General features: G+C 52.7%; 1 pseudogene; it reads left to right on the top strand.

Moving 5' to 3' along the window:
* Window positions 1-8,864: 8,864 nt before the first annotated feature.
* LOC124248210 (thyrotropin-releasing hormone receptor-like) lies at window positions 8,865-12,958 on the top strand (annotated as a pseudogene).
* Window positions 12,959-13,550: the final 592 nt, after the last annotated feature.

Genomic DNA, 13,550 nt, shown 5'->3' with positions numbered 1-13,550 from the left:
TGCATGACCCCACACAGTGACCCGGCTCTGAGGCTCTATTTCTATTTGCTGCAGAAAGAGAAGCAGGGGACATGGTGCCTCTGCTTCCTTCCAGCATCCAAGTCTCGCACAGGTGCGTCTGATCGGTGGAACCTAAACCGCACGGACCGCCCAGCTGCAAGGCATCCTTGGAGATGTCGTTTTTAGTATTCCATCCTCCGTAGTTGGGGAGACATGCCAAAATAATGACTTTGAAACTTTTTTGACCTCCATCTGCAGGTGAAATATCTTTTTCTCTGCAACCCTGTAGACACACACACACACGTGCACGTATCTGAAATAAAACTTTAGTGAAAAACACTTATTCTTAATTTGTGCAATGCGCCTCGATATTTTCTATCCTGTTTTATTCTATTCTATTCCATTTAATCATGTCTGGTTCTGTTCCATTCCAGTCGAATCCAACCGATTCTAAAAAAACGCCCTTGTTTGTAGTGTTGGCTGATTCCCATGGTGTAAACACTGCCACCATGCGATTTCAAGTGACCCACGCGAAGTCACTGGAAGTGGGCTTGGGAAGAGATGCCCACAATTGGCTCTCACGAGCTGGCATGGGCGGGCTCCAGCACACCATTAGCTGTGCCTGAAACTCCGCGAAAAGCTTTATGTATATAATTTTATTTAAACCTCACAAAGGTATATGAGATGGATGATATTATTGTTATCCTTCTTTTAGAATGAAGAAATTGAGATTCAGAGAGGTTAAGTATTTTGCTCAAAGTCACACAGCTAATAAGTTGCAGAGCCAGGATTTACACCCAGGCAGTCTGGCTCCCAGAGCCCACGATCTTAACTGGTTTCTCAAATAAGGGTAAAGCCCTCTTTGACCACCACACTTAAATCTCTTTGCCTCCTTACCCCCACAGACATAACCACTATTATCAGTTGGGTGGGTACCATTCAGATATTTTTCTATGCATGCATGTTTATGCAAATAGAATATAGAAATACACAAGGTTTCATGTTGAGTTTTAAATGACATGATACTATATGTGTAGTTCTGCAGCTTATTTTTTCATTTAACAGTATGTCCTGGCCCGACCCCATTCCTTTTAATTGTTGAATGGCATTGATAGATACATCGTTAGATGGTAAGTGTTTAGCTGGTTTCTAAATTTTGCTATTGGAAACAATGCTGCAGTGGACATCTTTGCCCATGCTTCCTTGTGTACATCAGAGGGTTTCCTTAGAACAGATCTAGAACTTCCTAAATTACATGGAATTTGCTTATTAAATTACTCATGAGGTTTTAGGTTTTCGGCGCGTGTTAGCTGGTGTGACAGACAGACATCCAAGGTGACCCCCAATGACACCCTGGTATTCACACCCTGATGTGATCCCCTCCCCTTGAACAGGCAGGACCTGAACTTCTTCTAGTTAACAGAATATGGTAAAAGGGATAAGCTGTCATTTCTGTGATCAGGCTATGTAAGATCGTAACTTCCATCTTGCTAGCAGACTCTCTCTATTGCCTTCTTCTCGGCTTGCATGCTTTGATGAAGAGGCTGCCATGTTGCAGAGGTCCACATAGAAGGACCCGACAGTGACTGTGGTGACAGCCAGCTAGGAACTGAGACCCTCAGTCTGACAGGCCCCAATTCCACCAACAGCCTAAGTGAGCTTCGAAGCAGATCCTTCCCCAGCTGGGTCTTCGGATGAGACCCCCGCTCTGGCTGATGTCTTGATTGCAGCCTGTCGGAGACCCTGAAGCTGAGGACCCAGCCGAGCCACAACCAGAGTCCTGACCCTCAGAAACTGTGAGATAAGAAATGTGTGCTGTTTTAAGCTACTTCGTTTGTGGTAATTTATTATGCAGCAATACTGCTGGGATCCCCCAGAAGCCAGCCCAGAGATGAAGATGTCAGTGCAGTAGTTTCTCTGGGAGGTGATTCCAGAAAGCACCAGGAGGGGCATGGGGAGGTAGAGAAGAAAGGAGAAGCAGCCGATCAAGGGTGCATCAATGAGCAGACGGCTGCGTGGGCAATTGAGACTCAGTCCCTCGGGGACTTCTGGGGGACGGTGAAGAACACGCCTCACGGCTGCCCCCTGTGGGGCAAGGAGGTCTGGGTATTTATCTTCAAACTCTCGCCCTGGCTGGCTGAGGGCTGCTCCTGGGGACGTAACTCTCCGGGCACTTCCAGCCTGCCCTCTGCCTGTACTGAGCGAGAAGGACTTCATTACAGTCCCAGGCGCTCACAGTTGGACACCAGCAGCCTGTATGGGAACAGCAGGTGCCAAGGGGACATGGGTGAGGCTCTGACAGCATCTTCTCCTCCGTATATACTGGAAAGAACATACGATTAGCAGTCAGACAGGTCCGTGTTGAAGTCCAGGTTCCACCGCTCAGAAGCTGTGTGACGTGGAATCCATCACTGAGTCTCCCTGAGCCTCATTCTTTTCCTGCCGATGAGATAAGAGACCGTCCTCACATCCCGGGGAGAGAAGATGGGAGGAAGCTCTCGCACAGCCCTTACCCATGCTTGGTTTTCACCAACATTTCCTTCATTCATTCAACAAATATTTATTGAGCACCTACCACCTGCCAAGCCCTGTGCGTGGCTCTGGGGGTGCAGTGGTGAAAGGGGCACCCGAGCTCCTCATGGAGCTTCCACTCCAGACGAGACACTGGCAACAAGCAAGTCAAAAAAAATAAAGAAACAAGATAATTTCATGTTGAGAGAAGTGTTACAAAGGGGGAGGTGGTGTGAGCAATCTCAGATGGGGTGGCCAGGGAGGACTTCTCTGAGTACCTGTCCCTTCAGCTGAGACCTGAAGGATGAGTAGGAGTCAGACACGCAAAGAGAAAGGGAAAGAACATTCCAGGCAGGAGAGATGGCAAGTGCAAAGGCATCGAGGTGGGGACAAGTTTGATGCTGCTGAAGGACAGAAGAGAGGACGGAAACGTTGTTAGATAGCTCGTCTGAGCCCTAGCTCCTTTCAGGAGCCCCTCACCAGGCTGCAGGTTGGCTGCCAGGCCCAAAGGGACAGAGAAAAGTGGAGGCTAATTCCAGCCCTGCTGACAATCCCACGCTCAGGCTCAGGATCTTCTTAGTCTTTGCCTAAAATTTGAAAAACACAGGCTGGAACCTCCGTGTGGTGCTACCTGCTCCCCTTTCTGTTCCAAGGGCCCTCTGAGGGAGGCAAAGGGACCATTGTGGTACCCATTTTACAGATGAGAAACCTGAGGTTCAGAGAGGATTATGGGATTTCCCCTGTGTCATAAAAGGTAATGTTGACCTTTCTCCTACCCAAGAAAGACTCCCCGACTTCAAAACAAGTGAGGTGGGAAGAGGGGTGCTAACTTCCCTTGACTGAGGTGGTGGAGAGAGCCCTGTGGTCTCCCAGTTAGAGATGGTGAGTTGCCCGAGGACTTGGAAACTTGACAGTATCGGACGCCCTCTGCTGGCGGCCGCGGGACCCTCCTCGGGATGAGCGCCAGGAAAGAAAGGTCCCAGGTAAGGAGAAGGCCAAGTCCCCTGCTGCGTCCCCCATCGCTGCCCACCTAGAAATGCCGAGGTGACCCTGGAAATGAGTTCAAGTGCTGGGTTCCAGTCCCCACTCTAGCACTGGCTGGTTCCGTGACCTCGACAGTTTCCTCAGCTGCGTGGGTTCTCAGCTTTCCCAGGTGTGAACTGGGGGTCCTGATGCCTAAGTCCCAGGGCTGACTTGTCCTTGGCTCCACTAAGGAGAAGGAAGACAAACCAAAACATCCCTAAACTGGGGGACAGAATCCGTGAGGTCTGGTCCTTTTCTATTACAGACTCATCTTGTCGTAGGGTGGGTGTTCTTGGTTATCTACTGCTGTGGAGCAAACTGCCCCAAAACGTTGGGCCCTAAAACAATAATCTATTATTGTCTTTCACAGTGTGCAGGTTCACTGGGCTCAGCTGGGCGGGCCTCACGTGGGGTTCCTCAGACAGGTGAAGGGAGAGGGTGACGGGCTGGAGTCATTTGACGGCTTGACTGGGCTGGCCGTCCACAACGGCTCCTCCACTCGCAGTGTCTGGGGCTCGGTGCCTCCTCACGTGGCCCAGACAGAGCAGCCTGAATGTTTTAAATGGCAACTTGGGGCCCAGAAGCTGCCAGGCCTCTTAAGGGCTGTATCTAGAGCCGGTCAGCATGGCTTCCACCAAAGGAGTCACAGGGCTCATGCAAATTCAGGGAGTGAGAAATAGACTCCGCCTCTTGACTGGGAGTGGCAAGGTCAGCTTGCAAAAGAGAATGTGGGACACATCCTTGGAGACTCCTTGAAAAATACAGTCTGCCGCCGCACAGCCGGTGGAGACAGACAATGCCTTCAGCTTTCAAAGACCAGGAGCCTTTCTGAATTCCGCTGGAAGGACCCGCTGGCAGAGGCTGCCGCTCTGATGGCATTCTCCAGATGCCGCTCCAGAAGGAAGGGAAGGAGGCATGGAAATAATCCGTGGAGCACGGCCAAGTGATTTTGAGTCAGCCAGAGCTGCATTCAAACCCCAGCTCTCTCCCTGAGGGCAGGTGGCTTTGAGGCATCTCACTACCTCTCAGGGACTCTGCCTCCACTGCTTATTTGAAGGAAGCCAAGGGGGCGGGAACTGCAGAACCAGCAGGCCATGCCCCACGCTGGGAGGAGCTTCCTCGAGCAATAATAAACAGGAGTGAGAGGGAACGGCTGCCCTCCTGGGAACAGCGATAGCCCCATCTGGCTGCAGGGGGGCTCCTGTGTGTACCTCCAATGACTACCCTTGGAGGCAGGCCGCAGGGACAGTCACAGGGTAGGCACCCAGCACCAGCTCCCAGATGCCCAGGGGCAAAGTCACCCAACCTGCTCCCTCTGTAGCCTCATCTGGAGTGTTTGCAGCAGACTCTCCGTGGGAGCCCTCCCCGGAGAGTGGCGTGGATGACTGCTCAATCTCTCCTCCATCAAGGCTGGGAGGAAGGTCAGGGAGAAAGGCCTTTAGAGCTCCTGGACGGAGGCACGCCCTCTCCGAGGCACGCGTGCGCAGGATCTCTCTGTCTCTCTCTTTCCGTCTCTCCCTCTCCTTCCTTCTCAACTGGCCACATAAGAATAGAACCTTCTAGAAGCCCTCCTGCAATCCCCCCCCTTCATGACTCATTAACTAGAATTAGTCTCCTGTTTATTCCCAGCCCCGTCGCTTGGTAAGGGGAATTGGGGTGACCAACACTGGCTGAGCCATTTGTCAAACGGTGGGTCACCACCGGGGATCAGGAACCAAATTAGCAGAGTGTAACCAGTATTTCTAAAAAATGAAGTAGAATAGACAATACCAGCAGACATCGCTCATAGGAAGCATAAATGTAATTTTGTAAAACTCGTTTCAGCTCTACGTTTGTGCGTGTGAATGTACGTATGTGAACACTGGGATGCTCTGTAAAATGCATTTTTTGTGGGTATTGGGCAAACAGAGTGAAACTCGTGGCTTAAATTACTTGTCCAGATGGAAGTGATGGTGGGCAGTCAAGCAGAACCACCATCCAGTGACTCTGCTTATCGCCCCCGAGGGAGGAGGAGCTACATAAATCCTGAGGAATTCTGCGCGTGAGAGTCATGTATTGTCCTGCATGGGTTTATTTATTCCGTCCTTTATTTCTATCATGTACTATGTACTATAATGGTGGTGAGTTAGACAGCCTGTGTTTAAAGCACAGCTCTGCCACTGCCTGACGGTGGGACACTCAGTAAGTTTTCTTTTTCAACCATTCTGAGCCTTTGCTTGATTGGTTTGCTTAACGAATATCTACTGAGTTCCTCCCATGGACACGGTACTTGTCTGAGTACTGGAGATAAAGCTGTGGTTCTTATGTAGCCTGCATTCTGTTGCGATGAGAAAGATAACAAATAAATCCTCAAAAAAACCCACAAAATAATTTCAGGGTGGTAAGTGCTATGAGGAAAATTAAACGAGGAGTCACGGTTCACAGTAATTTGGGGGCGTGACCTTAGCTGGGGTGGCTGAGGGAGGCATCTCTGAGGAGATAGATCTGAGTGGCGACCTGAGGGATGAGCCGGAACCAGCCAGGTGATGAGTAGCCTGAGAGAATTCCAGGTAGAGGGAACAGCAAGTGCAAAGGCTCTGAGGCAGGAAGGAGCTCTACGCCTTCTAGGGCTCCGGTAACAAATTACCACACTGAGTGCCTTAAAGCAACAGAAGGTTATCCTCTTACAGTTTCCGGAGGCTAGAAGTCAGAAGTCACGGTGTCTGCAGAGCCATGCTCCCCATGAAGGCTCCAGGGGAGGATCTTTTCTTGCCTCTTCCTAGCTTCTGGTGGGTGCTGGCCATCCGTGGCATTCCTTGGCTTGTAGCTGCGTCACTGCCATCTCTGCCTCCATCATCACATGGCCCTCTTCCTTGTGAATGTCTCTTCTGTGTCTCTGTGGCTGAATCTCCCTCTCCATTCTCAGAAAGACATCATGCATTAGATTTAGGGCCGCCCTAATCCAGTATGACCTCATCTTAACTAATCACATCTGCAAAGACCCTACATCCAAATAAGGTCACATTCTGAGGCTCTGGGTGGACACGAATTTTAGGGGGATGCTATTCAACCCGTTACAGCATGTGGGCTGAATAGAAAGATGGAGGCTATGAGTGAAGCATCAGGAGCAAGAGGAAGAGGCAGGGAGGGGCCACATCACGCAGAGCATTCTGGGGCTTCGGTAAAGAGTGTGGATCAGTTTGAGTGTGGAAGGATGCCATCGAAGGGCGGAAGCAGAAAAGTGCCTTCTATTTTTAAGAGATCACTTGGTTCTGTGTGAAGAATTAACTGTGGAGTTAGGAGCAAAAATGTAGCAGAGAGACCCGCTGGGAAATAATTACAATTTTCCAAACAAGAGGGGATGGGTCGACAAAAGTGTTGGTAGACAACGTGGCAGTGAACAGTGGATTAATCTGAGGTGTGTTTTGGAGGTAGAATTGAGGAACTTGCTAAGCATTGGATGTCAGGGGTGAAGGAGAAATAAGACTTCCTGAATATTTGACTCTATCCACTGGGTAGACGCTTCCGCAACTGGTGCCTTGGCCAAGATGACTTCACTGACGTGGGGAAGACAAGAGACGGATGAGGTGGGATACGGAAAAGTGAGTTCCACTTTAGACACACTTAGTCCATTTCCACTTGGGAAGAGCCGAGTAAGGGACAGCTAGGGTTGGGGTGGAGGGTAATGCTGAGAGGAAGTATAGTGTGGTGGGTAAGAACTTGGACTCCACCACCAAACGACTGAATTCAAATCCCAGTAGACCTCCCTACACACTAATCTATGTATCCTTGAGCAAGTTACTGCTCAGGTCCTCAGTTTCTTTGTCTGTAAAATGGGGATCTAATGATTCGTTCCCCATAGGATGTTGCAGGCACAGAGTGAATTAACACATGCAAAGCACACACAGCATCGCCAGGTGATAACATGTGCTTCACACACACGTCATCCTTTGTTATGAAGGCTGACAAGGGGGGATGTCCCGGACCCTGACTGGTGCCCCCAAAAGACTCTCCTGCCAAGATCCCGCTCATTCATTTCCCGCCCACTTATCAGATCTGTAGACTGTGAGTTTGGGGTCCAAACTGTGCTCCGACCTTAAGGAGGGAGGAGAGAGACATAGATACAGTAACCGCAGTCTCTAGTGCACTCACCCTTTGCCACAGACCAGCACAGTTCTAGCACTTTACATGGGTTTTCCCCACAGGGCTCAGGTGAGCCTCTCAAGGACACTCAGAGGTGAATCCTGTTCTTATTATTCCGTTTCACAGATGAAGTAATTTTCAGAGAGCGTAACTGATGCATCATCCGCAGTGAATAATCCCTCAGCACCTGCCCCGTGCGGCCAGAGTGGGGCCCCCTGAAAAGCAGCCTTCATGCCTTCTAGGAGGGTCAATGAGACCCCACCTTCAGGAAGCTTTCTCCAGTGAAGAAACAAGTTCTTTCGGTCATTCCACTATCATCACACACCTTTTCTGTAGCAGGCACAGAGCTAAATGTCCCGAGCTGGTTTGTGCCTCGTGAGTGGCACAGTCTTAGACATGGCAGAAGTTCCTGTGGGGGTGGGGCCCGTCCTCTAAGACTTTGCAGATCCTCTTCAGGAGGAGGAAAAGAAGGCTGGGAAAGGTAAGCAGGAGAAAGTGATGAGGTGACAAGGAGGTGAAAAGTTTAGGAGGAGACAGGACCAATCCGAGTCTAGATGGGCAAATTCCTTCCGTTTCCCCGCAGCTCTGGGCCTCAGTTCCCCATTCCTCAACAGCAGGGCTGAGGTTTCTGCCAGTGAAGACAGGACAGAATTACAGAAGTGTGTCCCGGGGCTCCTCCCCGGTTGCCCAGTGTAGACTCTGGAAAGGGAGGGAGGGGGAGGGAGGGAGGGAAAGGGAGGGAGGGAAAGCCCAGGGCAAAGGGCGCGAGTGGGGCACCAGAAACCTCTGCTCTTTTAGCATCCCTTCCCCACGGCACCCGGCACCCCCCCACCCGACCCCGGGTGTCCAGGGTGCGGTGCCAGGAGCTGTGGGAAAGAACTGGCGCCGTGCTGGGGCAACCAGAACCAGCCAAGCCCTATCCGAGAGAGCAGCTACGCCGGCAGAGGAGCCGGCCAGGGGTGGTCGCGGAAAGGAGGGCGAACAGAAAGGTTAGCGAATCAGGCTCCTGATTCCTCGGAGTCCCCACCGTCCCGTGCAGCGGCTTGAGACACTGCACGGAGCTGAGAAACCAGTTCAGTTGAAGACAGCCGCGGGACCCCCAGCTTCCCGCACGAAGAGCGTCCCCAGATCCCCGGAGGACACCTTTGGAGCTGGGAGGAATTCGCCAACTCCCCGAGGCCTTAGGGGGTCAGCGCGGACAGGGGTGCATGGAGAACCCCACCGAACGCTCTGAGCGCGTGAATGCGTCGGGCCTGGGCACTATGCCCCGGCCTTCACTGGCTGTACAGATGGCGACTTTGACCCTGGTGCCCCTCGTGTGTGCCGTGGGTGTGGCAGGCAACGCCATGGTGGTCCTGGTGGTGTTCTGGAGCCGCCACTTGGTCACACCCACCAATCAACCGTTACCTGGTGAACCTGGCCGAGGCGGATCTGCTGGTGCTCTTGTGGCGGGAGTGCCCACTGTGGCCGAGGCGGCGTTGGCCCGGGTTTGGGTCTTGGGTCACGCAGGCTGACCGGGCGTCACCTACCTGCAGTACTTGGGCATCAGCGCGTCCACAGGCTCCATCACCGCGTTCTCCGTGGAGCCCTACCTCGCCATCTGCCGTCCGCTGCGCGCCCGGGCTCTGTGCACCGCGGCGCGGGCCAAGCGCATCGCGGCGTGGGGGTGGCTGGGCACCGGCGCCTACTGCGTGCTCTGGCTCTTCCTGGTGGACACGCACGAGACCGCTACGCCGACCGGGTGCGGGTGCAGCACAGTACCGCGTTCCCTCTGCGGGCCCGTCTGTTTCCTGGCCTCCGCGCTCTCCCACGCGCTGCCCCCGGGCCTGGCCGTCGTGTTCCATGCGCTCAAAGCCCGGTCCTCCTCCTCGGGCCGCTGCCTCCTGGCGACCCGGGGCGCTCGGGCTCTGCGCACCAGGGCGGCCCCTCTGGTCAAGTTCTCTTCTCCTCCCGGGGCGGGAGAGGCGCCTTCAACTCCCGGAAGCAGGTAGGGACCCCGTCCTCACTGGGACCCCTGTGCTGAGCCCGCAGATTGATGGGTGGAAGCTTGGGCTCCTCTTCTGCAGTCAACTCCTCCAGTTCAAATCCCTATTGTGCCACTTAGTAGAGGTGTCTATGGAGACCATCAACGTTCTGAGCCTCGGTTTCCTCTCCTGTTGTTTCCGGAATGGCAGAGCTGACCACGTTGGAGTGTCCTGAGAAATGAGATTAACCAGGTAAATTCTTTAGCCCACTGCATGTCACAAACTAAATGCTCCGTTAATGTTGCTTGTTTTTAAACTTCCACAACGAGGAGCTACACAGTAGCCTTTTTCCTCTTTTACTGACGGCAAAACGAAGTGTCCATCTGACACTTAAGTTGCCTCAAGGGACCCGGTGAGCCTGAGACCCCAAGAGGGGCATGGGTTGTGGTGAGGTCAGGAGAGATCCAGTATTTATTGAGCACTTACTGTGTGCCTGATTCTGTGATCCTTCCTGATATCATCCCTGTTGGGGAGGTTTGATATCTACGTTTACGGACAAGGAAACAGGCCCAGAAGGGACCAGGGAGTGACGAAGGTGACAGCAAGGGAGCTGGGGCAGGAACCCAAGTGTGGGGACTCCTCATATCCTTCACCCCCACAAGTGTGGCCTCCCAAGGGTTTCCTAGGAATGGGGTGGGGTGGGGAGGAGAGCTCTCAGGGCCCAGCTGGTCTTTATCTTCAGCCTTCCGCCCCACCCTCAGCTTTTGGGGGAAAGGGGAGGATACCTCGTTCTGGCCGAGTCACTCCTGAGCCAGGCAAGGACCCTCTGAGCCATCTCCCTGCCTCCCAGGGTGGGTGCACTGCTGGGGGCTCCTGCAGAGCCTCAGATACCCCCTCTGGTCCATCCTGCTTGCAGGCACCTTAGCTCAAGGCGGTGTTTAGAGGAAAGGGGGTGAGACACAGGCTGAGCAGGTCTGAAATATTCATCTCTGGCCGTTGGCCCCATCACCACCTTGGGCTCCAGCGAATAGCTCCTCCTTCCCTCCCAGCGGCTTATTTACTACTCTGTTTAAACTGGAAGGACTGGGATCCAACCCCAGCCTGACCTATGCTTTAGGTGAAACTTCTGGTGATGAAAAGAATATTCCAGACCTGGGTTCTAGCCCCTGACTTTGCTAATGTCTTGCTGTGTGACTTTGGGTAAGTCACTTCACCTCTCTGAGCTGTGACTTCCTCCTCTGTAAAATGAGAATGAAGTGCCTATCTACCTCAATGGATGGTAGTGAATGTTATAAATCCGGCATGTAGGAAGTGTTCAATATATGGTACCTGTTATTATTGTTCTGTGGGAGCATTAATTTCTTTTTTGATAGTGTGAGGTCTATGGACTGAGCTTTCTTCGATGCCTAAGAGGGCCCTGGCAGAATGCAATGTACAATTGCAACAGAGGAGAGGCATTAAATGAAAGCAGAATGTCAAGGAGTGCAAGGTGGAAAATAATAATAATGATATTAGTAATAATAATAATGACAATGGCTAACATTTATTGGGCATTAGCTGTGTGTCAGGCATTGATCCAAGCACTTGTCACAAGTTAACCTCATGAATTTTTACAACTCGGTGATGTATGTACTGTTACCGTCTCAGCTTGACAGGTAAGGAAACTGAGTCACAGAGGGGTTGCCCAAGGTTACAGAACTGGTGAGTGCCGGAACTAAGATTTGAACCCAGGACCTGGCTCCAGAGCCCACACACTGCCATCCAGTATTTATCACCCAAATGAACCTAAAATGGGATGGAATTGAATCTGAATTTGGCAAAACCAGGAGTCAGGACTGACTAGGAATTCCTGAGGTTTCCGGTTCCTGGAGAGTATTCTAGCACTGAAGTTTATTGACTCAGGGCCAGGTCTCTTTGGAGAGGTGGCGCATGGGAGCCAAATTCATGGACTCTGAGAAGCAATCGTGTGCTGGAACATTCCAGGCTAACTTCTTTCTTGATGAGAAAGTTGTCTCTCCCTATTCCTCAGGGCTGATCGGGTGTAGCCAGGGTTTTCTGGCCAGGTCCAGTTCCAGGGCTGTTTGAGCTATTTAAGCTCCAGTAAGAGAACTTTTATCACCCAAGGTTTGGTCTCTGAAGAGGCCAGTGAGTACCCAGGGTAGGGGCAGGCCTGGGTGCCCGCTGGCCTCTCTGTATTCGGGATGTCCCTCTCTCCCGTTGGCAGATGCCCCCTTGTGGCATTTTCATTCCGGAATTTAGAAACTGTGCATCTTTTGAAACCCCTTCCAGCATGAACCACCTCCAGGAGGCTTTACTTAGTCGATGCTTCAGGGAAGTGCGGCCGAGGTCTGAAGAGTCAGGATGTGAAGAGGAGGGGGGGAGGGCGTCACAGGCAGTCGTGGGCAAAGGCAGGAAGGAGCCTCAGGAGGAGGGGAGCAGTGGGAGTGGAAGTTCCAGAAGTGGGTGTGTGGCTGGACAGAGAGGCATGTCCAAGGCTCAACAGCTGGTGAGTGGGGGGACGAGGATTCCAGCCTCGCTCTGCCCAGCTCTGACCCCATGCGACTGTGATGGTCAGGGCAGTAGAGGCTGTGTTAGCAGCAGCAGCAGTCACCCACATGGTATTTATTACGCGCCGCCGGGCACTGCTCTCGGTCCTTTACCTGCACTCACTCCTCCATCCTCACGTCCACCTGTGAGGAGGGCAGGGCCGTGTCTCCATCTTCTGAGGGAAGAGACTGTGGCTCGGTGGATTAATGAATTTGCTGGGTGGCCCATCCAGGGCTTCGCAGGTGGATTGGAGCACGGGAGGTTTCCCAGTAAAGTGACTCGAGCAGGGCGTGGAAGGATGCAGAGAAGGTTTCTCGGTGCGGATGGAGTTGAAGGGAGGGCGTGCAGGGGGCACAGCCTGGCAAACGCCCGGCTGCTCCTTCGGCTCACTCCTCTTGAAAGCTCGCGGAGAGACCTGGGGCTTTGCAATTCTCCCTTGGTGCCCATGTGTCCATCTTTCCTGTCTTGCCTGGCAGGTCACCAAGATGCTGGCTGTGGCGGTGGTCCTCTTCGCTCCGCTGTGGCTGCCCTACCGCACCCCGGTGGTGGCGAACTCCTGCCTGAGCCCGCCCTGCCTCAGCCTGGGCTTCCTGCTCTTCTGCCGCCTCTGCACCTACGTGAACAGCACCGTCAACCCCATTGTCTACGCCCTCATGTCCCAGCGCTTCCAGGACGCCTTCCATGGGCCATTTCAGTGCCCGCTGGCTTGGCCCGAGCTCCCGCCCCAGGAGGCCACCTCTGTTTACTACAGTGTCATCAAAGACTGTTCCCAACACAGACTGGGCTCTTAGAAGAAACCGGGGGGCATGATGTCCAGACACGGAGGGGATCCTGGCGCCTCAGAGCAAGGCCCATCACCTTATTCCTACTGAGGCAAAAGGGTCTCTGTGCACTTGGGGAAAGCATGGCTATTGGAGGAGAGAGTGGTGTCCAGGGCTGTTTGGTAAAGGTGGGCAGGTTGTGCACTGCACAACCCGAGGGGTCACCGTTCACCTGACAGGCGGCCGTGATTTGTATATTTATTAAAACAACTTCCCAGTTTAATAAATATATGAATCTAAGAGGGAAGCACACCTTTTTATAATTTACACAAAAATACTCTATGGCCTAATAGCAGCCTGGGCAGGTGAACATTAGCAGAGATTGGGTAGGGTGGGAGGAGTTGCCAGGGGTCTCCTGGGAATTGAGGGAACCTCTTCCTAAAATTCAGCGGGTCTTTTTTTTGCCAGGATAAGCACCAAGTGCTGCCGCCCTTTGAATGGTGACACATGGCTTTCTTGACGCCCTGCTACATCTGGGGTAGCCTGCTGGCCATTTCGAACACTACAGAATGATGCCAACAGGGTCTCTGCTCTTGGTAGCCCCCAGTCTAACAGGGGAAGG

The sequence above is a fragment of the Equus quagga genome, chromosome 12, assembly GCF_021613505.1.
Source record: "Equus quagga isolate Etosha38 chromosome 12, UCLA_HA_Equagga_1.0, whole genome shotgun sequence".
Lineage (NCBI taxonomy): Eukaryota > Metazoa > Chordata > Mammalia > Perissodactyla > Equidae > Equus > Equus quagga.
The sequence above is the reverse complement of the archived record's forward strand: the minus strand, read 5'-3'. Positions and strand labels throughout refer to the sequence as shown.